The sequence below is a fragment of the Delphinus delphis genome, chromosome X (assembly GCF_949987515.2).
Source record: "Delphinus delphis chromosome X, mDelDel1.2, whole genome shotgun sequence".
Lineage (NCBI taxonomy): Eukaryota > Metazoa > Chordata > Mammalia > Artiodactyla > Delphinidae > Delphinus > Delphinus delphis.
Window position 1 is genome coordinate 34036349 of NC_082704.1, and position 15878 is coordinate 34052226.

General features: G+C 38.6%; 1 protein-coding gene across 2 annotated transcripts in view; it reads left to right on the forward strand.

Annotated features, from left to right (window-relative positions):
• AMMECR1 (AMMECR nuclear protein 1) overlaps positions 1-15878 on the forward strand; it is a 99369-nt gene that overhangs the window by 65584 nt on the left and 17907 nt on the right. The window lies entirely within an intron of this gene.

Consider the following 15878-nt stretch of genomic DNA (forward strand, 5'->3'; position numbering starts at 1 on the left):
AGTTTTGAGCAGTGTTCGTATAGTACAGTGAACATGAACAGCTAATCCCACAAGATTATTTAGATGGTTCCTTAGGTACAAATGTCGACTTGTATATTCCAAAAGGAAGAGAAGCCGTGAAATGTAGTGAAAATCACAGGATGGTTGCTGTTGTATACATGGTTAAAAGAACCATCTTCAAATAAAAGATTGCAAACATTAATTTTAATGCTAATGCATTATAATAGTCCAGCATTAAGTAGTGTAACAATCTTAGACAAGTGTCCAATCTGTATTATGACTACATTTATTTCTTAATATTTCTTTAGAAAATTAATCGCCAGTGCTTAGTTTTATCTGGGTATGGATTATGCCTTCTATGATCTTCCACGGAAAAAACCTCCCAGACCAGAGCAACTCGGAGCTACCTCACTCGGCCCAGCAGTTGGCTTGTGTCTTGTGTTTGCTGACCACCTTAAATATTTGCCTATACCAGGCATAATTTCAAAAGTAAAATTCCCATCTGAAAAAAAAATGGTTCTGAAGAACCTAGGGGCAGGACAGGACTAAAGACGCAGACATAGAGAATGGACTTGAGGACACGGGGAGGGGGAAGGGTAAGCTGGGACGAAGCGAGAGAGTGGCATGGACATATATACACTACCAGATGTAAAATTGATAGCTAGTGGGAAGCAGCCGCATAGCACGGGGAGATCAGCTCGGTGCTTTGTGACCACCTAGAGGGGTGGGATAGGGAGGGTGGGAGGGAGGGAGATGCAAGAGGGAAGAGATATGGGGATATATGTATACGTATAGCTGATTCACTTTGTTATAAAGCAGAAACTAACACAACAATGTAAAGCAATTATACTCCACTAAAGATGTTACCAAAAAAACCTGTATATGAATAAATTGATTTTATAAATAGAAAAAGAAAGAGTCACAGGCTTATGGTGTCCAGATGTTGATGATTTTGAGACTGTGGACCCTCTCATAGCTCTCATTTTAACACTGATACAGAGATTGACACAGATGATCAACCCAGTAGATAATGAGACCTATGGTTTTTTGTTTGTTTGATTGTTTGTTTTTTGTTTAAATTGAAGTATAGTTGATTTACAATGTTGTGTTTCTGGTGTACAGCAGAGTGATTCACTTATACATATATATACGTATTCTTCTTCATATTCTTTTCCATTATGGCTTATTACAGGATATTGAATATAGTTCCTTGTGCTATACAGTAGGACCTTGTTGTTTATTTCATATATAGTAGTTTGTATTTGCAAATCCCAAATTCCTAATTTATCCCTCCCCATCCCCTTTCCCCTTTGGTAACCACAAGTTTGTTTTCTATGTCTGTGAGTCTGTTTCTGTTTTGTAAATAAGTTCATTTGTATCATTTTTTTAGATTCCACATATAAGTGATATATGATATTTATCTTCCTCTGTCTGACTTACTTCACTTAGTATGATAATCTCTAGGGCCATCCATGTTGCTGCAAATGGCATTATTTCATTCTTTTTTATGGCTGAGTAGTATTCCCTTGTATATATATACCACATCTTCTTTATCCATTCCTCTGTCGATGGACATTTAGGTTGCTTCCATGTCTTGGCTATTGTAAATAGTGCTGCTGTGAACATTGGGGTGCATGTATCTTTTCAAATTACAGTTTTCTCTGGATATATACCCAGGAGTGGGATTGCAGGATCATATGGCAACTCTATTTTTAGTTTTTAGAGGAACCTCAATACTATTTTCCATAGTAACTGCACCAATTTACATTCCCACCAGCAGTGTAGGAGGATTCCCTTTTCTCCACACCCTCTCCAGCATTTGTTATTTGTAGATGGCCATTCTGACCAGAGTGAGGTGAAACCTCATTGTAGTTTTGATTTGCATTAAGAGACCTGTGTTTTAAAAGAGAGTATATAAATTAGGAGTTTGGGATTAACATATACAGACTACTATGTAAAAAATAGATAATCAACAAGGACCTACTGTATAGCACAGGGAACTCAGTATTCTGTAATAATCTATATGGGAAAAGAATCTGAGAAAGAATGGATATATGTATATGTATAACTGAATCACTTTGCTGTACACCTGAAACTAACACAACATTGTAAATCAACTATACTCTAACATAAAATAAAATTTGTTTTAAAAAAGAGAGTATAGACTTTCTTGCCCAAAACCATTTCAAAGAACTTTTTTCCCTATAAAATTTACTGGCTAGCATTTCACTTTTGTTGGAACATTGACCTATGATTATTTTATTCAGTATTCTTGTGGGACACCTATCAATTTTAGTGTCCCAAATTTTCTTAAGCAAACACATTTCGTGGTTCTGGTATTTTCAGAGTTTCTATAGAAACTAGAAATTTGGGAAGCTTTTTTTAAAAAAAATCCTACTGCTCTGATTTACAGTTCTGTATATGAAAAGAGGGAGTCTTATCACCTCAACTCAAGCGAAATTCGTAGTGCAGCCACCCATGATGTGCTAGTCCTGTGTGTCTTGTGCTTAAGGGAAACTGGTAGGAATCCAGGAGCTTACAATATTATTAGAGTGGTCATACCTAAACTTGTGACAAGGTAACCAGGCCTCTCAGGCAGCGAGCCATGTTCACAGAGGGAGCTGGAAGTCTGCCCTGTGCTAGTGAAGTCAGAGCCAGTATGGAGGTGTGAGGAGTAACAGCCTCAGGAGTACTTCCTTTGGAGAGTGATGCTCCTTTGTTGGACTTTCATTTGATATTTGTTTCATAATGACTGAATATTTAGGTTTCCCAAGGACTTTGTTGCTTTCCCTTTGATTTTGTTTGTTCTGGTGTGTAGGCCTCTAATCTAAGGGATATAAGCCTTCTTTTTGTTGTTGTTGTTCTCTCTCCCCCCTGTTTTATAGCTAGATATAACCCAAGGTATTAAACGTTTGTGACTTCTTTAGGTCAGACAGTAAGGAAGTGATTGAACTCAGTCAGGAGGCTTGGGCCATATTTCTGATTCAGTTACTAGTGATCTCCTGTAAGACTTGTACTCAGAGGTCTTTGAGTGTGACCACAACTGTAGGCGAGTAGCCTAGCAACACCAAAGTAGAAGTCAGAGCTCAGCTCCCGAATTCAAAATAATTGCAGGAAGTCCAGAATGATCAATAAAGAATGAAGGCAATATTTCTTTTAAAAATAGTTCTGCTTGGTTTAGTGACACAGGTAACTCCAAATGGGCTGAGTGTTTTTAAATAGAAGTCTTCCAGAGATCTGCTTTTTCATACACACACAACACACACACACACGTACACACACACGTGTAATTATGATGTTACAGTGCACGTAGATGGTTAATTCTAAAGTTCTGAAAATAGTTTCTCTTTCAGCAAGTCCTGTACTTCTCTTCCAACCTTAATTACAAAGTTGATTTGCTTAGCGGAGCAGACCCTTCTTTTCCTGTCGGCCTAGGTCTGTTTGAATTAACACAGATTTTGAATTAGTGGAGTTCAAATTAATGACGTTTTATTCTGCTACGAAGAGTTTGTTTTCCATCACTGATAATTATTTCCAGGAAAGTTAAGTCCACAGAAAATATTCTCTCAGTTTCCTTCACTTTGTTTACCAAAGTCTAAGAAGTGGCTTTTAGTTACATGGGGGAGGGAGAGCAAAGGAAAATGAGGTGCTACAACCTGGCCTCTCAGATGTGTGGAGCAGGCTCTGAGCAGCATTCTAAACCATTATTTCTTGTAAAAGGCAAACCAGACCTGGGAATGTTAACGTCTAATGTGATTGAGGGAATCTGTGCTGGTGCGTACTACTTCTTTAACCCCCATAAGCCCCGTGGGTTGTCAGAACGTCTCAGTTGATGAGCATTCTGCCAGCCCCACCAGGGGGGCATCACAGGTCTACCCATCTTCTCCAGAGTCAGCTCTTCTCCCTCTAGATCATTCTCATTGCCTCTGAGGGTTGATTTCCAACAAGTCCCCTTTCCCCCTTAGACGCTTACTCACCTGAAATCCCACAGAGAACCAGAAGAGTAGGCAGAGGATATTTTTAAGGATTTTTTTTTAAATTTGTGAACTGACATCTGATTTCTTTTAGACCCATGTTCATTTAGAGAGGCTGTTATCTTGTGCTTCTTTTTTCTATGCCTGCCCTTGCTGACTTGTGATTCATCCAGTTCATAAGATTTTCCTTTATAAGAAGGTGTAAAAAGGCATAAAAAAATAGATGAGTAATATGGGTCCCTGTATGTTCCAAGCTACAGCAAAATAGTAGTAATAATCACTGCACAAACATAAGAGGCCACTGAGCTCTTCCAGGTTGCAAAGCATCTGTGTTTTCCGCGGGGGGTGGGGTGGGGTGGGGTGTGGGGCGGGGAGGGAAGGCCTGTGAGATCAAAGCAACTCTGTAACTCTATCATGGAAGTAGATTATTATCTATTTATAGCAGTCTGTGAGTTCTAGATTGAAAAATGTCACCAAACTGTGCTGCACTGTGAATGCACAGTAATCTAACTAAAGACTCAAAACGCCAGTTACCACCATAGCGAAACTTCTATGAGGGAAGGTGTTCCACAGGACTGCAGTTGAACAGACTATGCCCCTATGTGTAGACTTGTACTTGGCATATAGCGAGCACTCAATAAATATTTGCTGCATTAATTAGTTCACGGTCATAGATATTCTCTTCCATCAGTAATCATTAGGACTGCCACTTATTCACTACAAGTTTTGCTGCTGTGGGGGACAGAGCTATTGTCACATGACTGTAATTTAAATCGCATGGCTTTTATCCATTGCATTTTTTCCATCCCCAAATGATGCAGTTTCCTTTTAGTATCTATTGTGGTTTTCCTAATATGTACTGCAGTACAGAATCAGCAATTGTTGTTATTTCAGCAGCATATTGCGAAGCTTTTCCAACATATTTCATTACCCCATGTGCTTGTCTCATGGAAACAAAATCAAAGTAGGACCTCTTCAATGGGGGAATTAAGTAATTTTTAATGGTAATAGAATGGGAAACTATACATGTGAAATTTTTCTTTGCCTTTGAAAGTTAGATTTATCAAGATATAAACCAAACGAGATGAAGCATTAAAATATCCTTTTCTCTTCGACCAGGCTCACTTTAAACATTTGTTGAAAGGAATAAAGTAAAAATCTGTTCCAAGTTAAGAGACAGGAAGGTAGGTTGGATTAAAGTCCGAGGGCTTTAGCAGTACATGAAGAGCGACATATTTCTCCTGTGCCAGGTCCATGCATGGTGGTGTGCTATTTACTGGAAAATGGGCATTGAGGTTACCTTGCCCTGACGAGCTTATAGTCTGACATACTTATATACACACAATCAGAACACAGTGTGGCATTTACAACAAGGTCAGATTCTCTAGTTGCGAGAGCTTGACAAAAGGGAATTAAATACCTTATTTTAAAAATGTATAACTTTTCTGTTGTGCGATTCTTCTATGTAGCTCAGCAGCTAGGGAGAAATGACAGGCCAGAATGGATGGCCCGGACTGCAAGGGCGAAAAGAACAAGGGGAAAGCACAACAAGGAGAGAGCAACACCTACTATAAAGAGAGGTGAGGAGGGAATGGATTAGAAACGCAGAGGAGGGCAGTAGTGATGACTGTGTTCGCTGCCCTCACAGCACAGCATTTGCGCTCTGCTGCTCCCTCACCCTTATCTGCTCAGTTTGTAGATTCTGCGTGACTTCAGCATGCTGGCAAGTCCCAGGGGCCTGGCAGTGTTGGGAAGCTCACTGCTTTATTGTTCTAGCTGTTCCCTGGTGCCTTTGGCATCATTTTCTTCTTCCTACTCCATACATCCCTGGTAGAGTATTATTGGATTAGGACAGAGTTGGTCAACAAACATGTGAAAGATGAGTGGATGGGGCAGGGGGACAAGGGAAGTCGGGAGATGCAGCAGATGAGTCCCGACTCCACTACTCAGTAGCTGTGTGACTTTGGGCACATCACTTTCTGCTCCAGTTCCCCCAGATGTCAAGTGAAGGGTGTGGACTAGATGGTCTCTAAGTGCTTGTAGCTCTGACATTTCGTGACTCTATGACTATAGGGGTCTTGTTCTTGGAGGAACACCTATTATGGTTTCTAATATAATGTAGCATTAGCTTGTCAACTTCATGAGGCTGTTTTGAGCGTCAGCTAGGATAGAAGATGTGAAGACCCTTTAGAAATTCTATGAAGAATCATATAAAACAAAGGTGATATGAATGATTTAAAGGAAGCTTTCCCCCAAAGATACCACATAGTGATAAAAATTAAGGTAGTTCCATTTAAACGAATGTAAGGAAAGTTACAGAGGCCTTAAAAACAGGCGTGTAGTTATGCTTCATTGTAGAGATATATGTCGTTGGAAATTACACAGATCAAAGAAACTGATTCTGTAACCTTGTGTGGTTAAGCAGCTAGGCTTCTGGGGGTGAGGCCCTTGACTTTTCATCCCAACCCCCATCCTTCTGCTCTTCAAGGGTATCCTATAAACCCCAGAAAGAAACAGGCAGTGGCTTGTGTACCTTCCTCTGTCACCATCACTCATCTACTCCCCGAAGGCTGAAATAGAACATTAAAACCAGTACGGAGTGGAATGGGTCATCTTGACCCAATGGCAGCTGCCTTACTTAATGTTCCCATCCCTCCCTGCACCCCTGTTCTTCTCTTTCATCTCCTTCTTGTGACATTTTACAATTCTTTCTTCCTTTCCTTGGTAGAGGAAGAAGAGGAAGAAAAGGAGGAAAACATCCAGAAGGTGGGGGAGGGGAAGAAGAGAAGGAAAATAAAGATGAAAAACATCTCGGTTGAGGCAGTGGAGAGGACTGGAGTCCTTCGCTCCCCCTTCCTCAGCAGGACCGAGTTGATAAGTTGATTTTGGACCTCATCTTCAAGACTGACTTAACCCTTTTCCTTTGTTACCTTTAGTCCCCTGTCAGAGACATCTGAGAAAATCAGAGACAGGCCCCACAGTAAGAACCAGCATGCTAGCTCTCAGCAGGCCTGCACCATCTAGGACTGACACGAGTTTAAGAAACGACAGTAAACCCGTGGGTAAGACCAAGCCACCTTCACACGGCACACAAGTTAGAGTGACACCATATGTTTTGCAGTTTACAGAGTTTAATTTATAGATTTGATTACCATGGAAAGAGGGAAGGAAAAAAAAATTGCATGACTCTTGTGGTGAGTATGAGAGGGCTTATTCATTCACGTTGGAAAAGCAAAGTTAAAAATCAGAAACAGGCCCGCCAGCCTAGATACGTCCGAAACTAGTACTTTGGTAACGCTGTTATGACTTCCAGTAGATTAAATTTCAAATTGTGGAAAGGCTTCAGAATAAGGGAAGGCTTAGTGTCCCACTAATAGGGCTTATTAAATTTAGATAAAACAGATGTTTTTCAATGACAGCAGCTCTGAGTCACCAAGATCAAAATGGAGAAAGAAGAGAACAAAAACAAGCCAAGACTTTCACTAAAAAAGTACCATTTATCTCCGTTGCAGAACTTGCCCACACTTATAACCTAAAGCATCCAGTTAAACCCCAGGAGAAGCAGCATTAATTGGGGGGAAAATTCCTTAAAACTGACTGAATGTGCATATACTGAAGTTGATTTGCTAACATTCTAGAGGCGCTGCTGTGAAAAGAGAATGGGCCATAGAGGCAGGCAGCCCAGAGTTCAAATGTCAACTCTTACCTGTTTTTGTGACCTTGGGCAAGTTGCTTAATCTCGCTGAACTCACTGAACCTCGGTTTCCTCATCTACAAAATGGGGTGGTTTTGAGGACTCAACAAGGTAATACATGTCTAACACCTGGCTCACGGCAGGCGCTCCATAGATATCGGCTCTTTTGTATTGAAAGCTCTTTTTGCTCATAGTGTCATGTCTAAGTATATTAGGAGGACCAGTTTCTTGGAACTTGATTAAGAGCTTTAGATAAGCAGTCTCCTAAGAGGGGTGCACCCAGATGATCCATTGTGGGGCAGGAAGAAAAGATTAGCAATTCTATTTATGATCTTTTTATCTAAAATATAAGAAAGTACTGAAGTAGTATTATTTTCAACTTGTGGTTTCTTTGCAGGAATCTTCTTAAACCATTTGACCATTGTGCATAGGTTAGCTAAAGCTAGATAAAGCCACTCAGGATGGACAAGGGGCTTAAGAAGATTCCTGCAAAGGAACAATGGAGTGGTGATAATAGTCATACTACAAGCACAAGGCAAGGACAAGAAAAAGGGGGAGCTAGCTGCCACTTCTCCTGCAAGTCACTTTGTAACTTGGTCGGCCAAGTCATCAAGTAAAAATGAAGATAATCTAATCAGACCTGACAAGATGTCAGCCCCCAAATAAGAAGGAAATTGTCAAGAACATTATTTGAAATATGTATTTATACCCACTGGTTTTTTTTTTTAACAACAATGCTTATTCTAAGTCTATACTATGCTTTGGATATATTAGCTATACATGACAGTAGTACATTTATAAGTAAATATACATATTGAGGATGTGTGCTCAGACTTCTACTGATAAGAATGCTCAGTCAACAGTTTGGAGACCTTTGGGTTAGATGAGGAAAGCATGGAGCTTCTCAGCTCTCATTCTCTGTCTGCTGCTTACAGAGTATTTTCGTTTTGTTTTTCCTAAGGATTTTGCTGGAGCATAACCAGTAGGATAGAGAATAACATACCTAAATCCATTGAAGACAAATTGAGTACCGTTCAGGGAACCACATCTCTTGGTAAACATTTTTTTTTTGTATGGAAGTAAAAAGCCAATCCGTGCCCTGGAGATTTTTTTAAACCTAGCTCAGGAAATCTAAGAGTTACATTACAAAGCAACATGCGAATGCATGGCTGCAGGATAATGGAAATTCTTGATGAAGTACCTCGCTTGATGTAGTAGATTTCTTACTAGAAAAAAAATGTGTATACATTTAATTTCTGTAACTTTACCTGCAATTCTGGGTCACTTGGTAACAAGTAAACCAGTAGCAGAGAGTGTACAACAGATCCTTCCAGGAAAGACGCTAACCTTGTCTGACCATTCCTCTCAGCCTTCCTGTCGATGTCTTTTACATATATTCATATATTATTTTGTAATCTGTTCTTATATCCTCTGTGGCTCTTCACTTAATAAAAGGCATATAGCCTTAATAAATATTTTGAAAATGAAAGAAAATGAGATGAAGGCTTCTCAGAAACACCAGAACCTGAAAGGGTAGCCATTATCCCCTTTAGATGGTCACAGTAAATTCCTAGAGCAGATAACTTGCTTAGACCTTCTCATCATAAGGTTGAAGGGTCAATCTTAGTCCTGGGGCTCCGTTCCTTTCACCAGAACCATGATATGGAGGCAGCCCTGTGGGCATAAACTTAACAAATATGCCGATGACCAAAGTTCTTTGACAGCCACTACTTATTGAGCACCTGGTGTATGTAAGGCACTTCTGCAGGTATTATTATTTTGTCCACTTGCCACAGTAGCTCTGTGAGGAAGGTACTAGTATTATCGCCATTTTATAGGTGAGGACATGGAGGCTGGCACAGGTTAAGAGACTTGCCCAGATGTCACACAGTTAGTGTGCAGTGGTGCCAGGATCCAAATGTAGTTATGTCTGACTCTAGAATCCAAGCTCTTAGCCATTCTCCTCTGCTGTGTTCTATAGGACTGTGAAATAAGGCTCATGTATTAATGATGACTTCAGGTTTTCATTTTTAGGAGCTACATGTATTGGCAGTAAGTCACAGTTATTATACCTTGGAGAAGTGCTTTTGATGACCCTGGGGAAATAATACTTGTTCAGTGTTGTGGAAGTTTCTCTAGATTCTACGAGAAAGGCAATAAAATTTACATTTAATCCAATTCGAGAGGTAGTTCAGTTTTATAGTATCCTATCTTAGAGAACACAGAGACAAGATCCTTAGAAACGCTGAAAGTCTATGACAGGTTATTTTTGTGTTACATTCTCTTAAAAGTAGAGATTATCTCACGCTTTCAGATTTCCCAAGATGGAACTTGCTGGTGGTCATACTGTTAATCTGTTTTCCATACCCACAGATTTTTTTTTTTTATTGCCAAGACTATATTGAGAGCACTGTTTCAATACCATATAGTAATGAATGACCCAAGTCACATTGAGTCTTAAAGATGAACCTGAGTCATTATGTCCATTACACTCTGGTAGAATATATTTTAAAAGATTTCGTCAGAAAAATAATTAAAACAAAAACCAGTTTCTAGCAGTTCGTTTCTAAAAAGCGTATCAAGTAAATCCAGAAACTCTGCAGGGAAAGCATTATGTGGATGTTACACGGAGGGAGATGAGGAATACCCGCCATATACACCAAACATTTAGCCGTATGTTTCCTTCATGTATCTTGTATTTTCCAGTTGTAGTTCCACTCGACTAAATCAAATTCACAACCTCGTCTCCTAATTTAAAGGTGAGGAACTTGTGGCTGGGAGGCAGATTCTTGACACTATTGCTCTGGTCATCAGAGCATGCAGCCCACAGAGTATTTTTCCCTCCTGGTGGGCAGCTGTAGCCATCTCAGAGAGTAGAGGCTTTTAAGAATTCGAGATTAGAGCAATTCGAGAACTTTAAGCCAATCGGAGGGCAACAGGTGATAAAACTCTAAAGCCTAAGGGAATCCTGCAGGATAGGAGCCAAATAACATATGAAAACCTCCAGCACCCATCCCACTGGATTTCCCTCTCCCTCTTACCCTTCCACTCTTCCTTCCTTGTGTTCTCTCTCTGCCCCTTTGTGTGTCTCTATTTGTTTGTTTCTTTGCTTCCCACTTCATTTTCCTGCTTCTTGTTTTCTCTCCCTATCCATCTTTCCTTGCATATATTTCCTTTTTCTTTTTCTTTCCCACCTTCCTACTTTCTCTTCCTTTTGTTCCATGCCTTAGTTCTTTCCTCTATTCCCTATTAATTACCCATCATATCATGTTTAAAAATATATATTCCAATGAATAAATTTTAATGTTCATCAAGCAGCAGGTAGGTTGTACTCATTACTCTAAAGGGGAAAAACATCTCCCAATTAAGTAACACTTTACATATGGCTTACAATTGAAAATTTCCCTTTTTTGGGTCACAGCTCTCACCAAAATAAGGTTCCCTTCCTCCCTCCTTAACCATGACCATGTCCTTTGTTGCTCCTCTCTACCCTTAGGTTTGATGAACAGTCACTTAACTCTTTTGCATTCTGTTTTGTGTCTGTTATTTTTTTAACAGTGAGAAGCTAACATTGCTACTTAATGTGAAAGAGAGGATATAGAAAACTTTTCAGATTTGGGTTTAGGATTCTAGTATTCTAAGTTCCTGGAATTCAGACATGTCACATGAGGAATGGCAGAATTTCCAGATGATTGAAACCCCTCGTGAAAAAGCTGTTTTGGGTTTTTTTTTTTTGTCTTAATTTTAGACTAATGTATGCTTGATTTGCTTTTCTTCACCTATCCAAACAGGGATTTTTAATTTTGGTTTTAATTACTTCCTTGTCCTGAAAAATGATTGCCTGTAATTATGAAGCCCTTCGGCAGTTTGGTAACTTTCCACTGTTTAACCAATTAAGGTCATCAGTGTTTTAGAAAGCAAAGGAATGAATGGATGAGTGAGTGAATGGCTAGCTGGCTAGATTCTTAAATAATTTCTGTTGCATGCTCTATTGTTTGTGATGAGCCTTACAATATCTAAGGCTTTGTCTCTTTTCAGCTGTTTTTTTTCCCCTCATAGTTTCCAGGTACTGTCACAAACCCTTTGATTCTTTGATAGCTAATTCCTTTTTTTAATGTTCATTTTCATTAAAGTGCTATTTAACATTAGATATTAACTTTGACAGATGTTAATGCTGCTTCTCAATTAGGTGAAATATATTCTTGGGAGGATGCCAATTTGAATTTGAATATATTTGAATTTGGTATTGAATTAAACTGTTGTTTAAACCTTAGCCATCCATCATACGGTGATGGAGCAGCCCGCAGGTTTTTGTACATAAGTGTTCTTTTTTTCCTAGCGATATTTAAACACTAGGAAATGGCTTCCTACTGTAGCAAAGATAACTTCATACGAGTTTATTACAAGATCTCTTTCTTTGTCAGTTCCTCAGACTGCCTAGAATTTAAATTGGCAGACACTACTTTGGTATAAAATGCTTTCCATGGACAATATTAATATTTTAAAGTCCTTTTTGCTCCTGCAGATTTCCAGTAGACAGGAAGTCTAGCTCTGTCTACCCTTCGGCTACTGATGAATGCTATTAAATTATTATTTATCTTCTTTAGGCAGAGGCACTGCAGGTATGAGATCAGAATTGCCTAGTAAAGCAAGCATTTCATTTTAAAATTAAAAAAGAAACCCATAATCCAGTCAAAGGTGGCAACTCAGGTACACATACTAGAAAGAATTGTGGACTTGAGTCAGAGAATCTGGGTTGTACCCCTACCTGTGTCACTAACTAGCTGGGTCACCTTGAGCAAGTCACTGCCCGACTCCAGACAGCATAGCCTCTCTAAAGGCTAAGCTTCCACATCACATATTCTATATACTAAAGAGAACGGGGCTGAGGGAAGCTGAATCCTCTTGTTTATCAGCCATCCACACCAGCCTAGCAGCTCTGAGGTCAGTCTCCAGCCACATTTTTCATCTTTTTCTTATAATCCCTTAAATCCTTGCTAGGCTTTCATTGCTAGTTCTTTTCCCTAGGAATTTGCATTTAGAGATATTGAGGGGTTCCTGCCTTTTAGAATTTGTCCGTGTTCCTGAATTCAATGAAAAGTTACTTAGAGTTGATGAAAAACGCAAGAATTAAAAGTCTTGTTTGAATGAGTGTTTCTGTAAAATCAGACTGTTTCCGTCACGATTAATGTACCTTCACTATTTCAGAGTTCTGAAGTTAAAACACTTGAGTGTTGGTATGGCGAGGCATGATTGTTATTTATGTTATTAGCCATACTAGCCCTCTCCCACTCACTCTTTGTTCTAAACATTCTTTTTTTAAAAGCCCCAAATGATTGAGCACCCAGCTCCATATCACGAGGAAAGCTTGCTAGCCTGATCCTCAGTTACGTTTTAGGTACTTGAAAATTTCATTGATTTGAAATAATAGTTTGAATTGCACTGAGCTAAAATATACCTTTCACTGATTTGCTAGGAAATAAACAAAATAATAACTTGCCTCAAAGTGTTGAGAAATTAACTGCATGGCAACTTCAACATGTGTATTTTTTTAATGTAAAAGCTAGAGCTAGATACAAAAACCTTTTCATTAAAGGAGGCCTAGCACTATAATGAAAAAACCAGACAGTAACAGGTGTTGGCAAGGATGTAGGGAAATTGGAACCCTCGTACATTGCTGGTGGGAATGTAGAATGGTACGGCTACTATGGGAAACTGTTTGATGGTTCCTCAAAAAGTTAAACATAGAATTACCACATGACCCAGCAATTCCACTCCTAGGTATCTACCCAAGAGAAATGAAAACATTATTGTCCACACAAAAACTCATACATGAATGATCATAGCAGCATTATTCATAGTAGCCCCAAAGTGGAAATAACTCAAATGTCCTTCAACAGATAAATGGATAACAAAATGTGATATATCCATAGAATTGAATATTATTGGGTAATTAAAAAGATGATGTACTTTTACAAAATGTAACATGTCAAATTTATCAAACAGAAGAAAATATATTAAAAAAGGATGAAGTACTGATACATGCTACAACATGGATAAAATCTCAGAAACATTATGCTAAGTGAAAGAAGCCAGACACAAATGGCCACATATTGTATGACTCCACTTACATAAAATGTCCAGAACAGGCAAATCCGTAGAGACAGAAAGGAGATTAGTGCTTGCCAGGAGCTGGGGGGAGGGGAGAATAGGGACTGACTCCTAATGGATATAGGGTTTCTTTTTGGTGTGATGAAATGTTTTAAAATTGGATGGGGTAATGATTGTACAATTCTGAATATACTAAAAACCATTGAATTGTGTACATTAAAAGGGTGACTTTTATGGTATGTGAATTATATGTCAATAAAGCTGTTATATATGAAAAACATTTGCGACTATATTACTATAATTATTTGAAATTATAAAAGTGTATTTAAATTACAACATTTTTGCCAAGGGCTGGAAGGAGGGAGGAATGGGGAGCTGGTGTGTAATGGGTACCGTGTTTCAGTTGGGCAAGATAAAACAACGTTCTGGAGATGGTTGGTGATGGTGGCTGTACAGCAATGTGAATATATTTAATCCCACAGAAATGTACACTTAAAAATGGTTAAAACGGTAATTTTTATGTTATGTATATTACCACAATAAAAATCTATAACCCGAAAAATTATATTTTATGTTATTCTAATGTATAAGGCTCTTTTCCCCTTTTTTGCTTTTCACAAGGAAAACCGAAAGTGTGATTGGCCTTTGGGTTTTTATGCATGGGATTCTTCTGGTCTGTGTTTTAGAACTTCTCTCCTGTGGCAGGTCTGGGGCTGGGGGGACGTTACACACACACCATATATGTCTTCATCTTGGCTTTGAATGACAACTTGAAAATATTTTTTTAAACTTTATTTGCCAGTTGGAAAATAAAAGAAGCCAAGCCATAGGAAATTTATGTTGTTAAATTATAAAGTAGTGAAGTGCTGTTCTCAGAGTATGAATTATCACAGATTTCCTGATTTTCTTGGTTAATCTTGGCTCCTCGAATGGGGAGAAACATGTATGCTTTATATATAACATCTCTGTCTTTCTGTAAGCATTTTCCTCTGTATAGCAGGATAGAATGAACACCAAAATGTATTGAAAATACTTACAAACATAGGGGCGTATTTGTACAGTAGAGTGAGTGAGTTTCTGAATGCGAAGGAAGGGATGGAAAAAAGAAAATCCAACAATGAGGAACTCACTGAAAAAGGAATTATTTCCGAAGGTCATGGAACTTTGTTATGACCCAAGCAGTTTGTAGGCTCTAAGTTTTTAACCTCTTAAGGATTAATCTGTGAAAACATTTTCTATGCCTGGCTCTGCTTTATAGGACATTTGAAGAGCGACAGCGCAAATGCCAGCAGTACCATTAATATAGTGTGTAATCAGAGGTGTGTTTGTTTTCTTGACCAGGAAGTGGTTTCTTTTAAAAGTACAAGGAACACACAGTGCCTGTGTGTGTGTGTGTGTGTGTGGTTTGTGGATGTCTTTGTGTTTTCTGTCTGTTCTACTGTTGCAGGAAGAATTACGATCTTCCAACGTTTTTGTCCTTTACAGTTGGGTTTTTCTACAGTTAGGCACTGTGGTACACTACCCTTGATTACAGGGTCCAGTCAGACTTGATGTACTCAGAAATCCATTGATGTGATTAATGGTCTCCTAATCATAATTTTATTTCCTAAGATTAGTGCTATTTCCTGAAGTGTCACAATTTTTGAGTCATATCTTGAATTATCCTTTATAGGGAACTGAAATCCTTGTATTTTTAGTGTGTAATTTGCATGATTATTTTCATTTTCTTTGATTTCTTTTGCTTGAAGAAAGTAAAATTTTTATCTTTTTTTGAACTCTTTAGATGCTGTTCTATGGTAACTGGTCAACCTAGTATGAACCTTTTTTTTTTAACAACATGAAATATGTATATATTTTTTCCAACAGTGCTAGACCCAGAAATCTTCCCACAAGTTTCCACTACTCTGGTTTTTATTCTCCTCAAAAGTAAAATAAAACATTGTCAGGTTCTACAAGTAACAGGGAAACATACAAGGAAATAACTGTACAGGAAATATAATTGATCGTTCAGTTTTTACAACTGAATTGGTCACAGAATTGGCTAGTAAACACAATCTACTGAATGAACAAAAATAACGACTTCTAAAATCTTTGGAGCC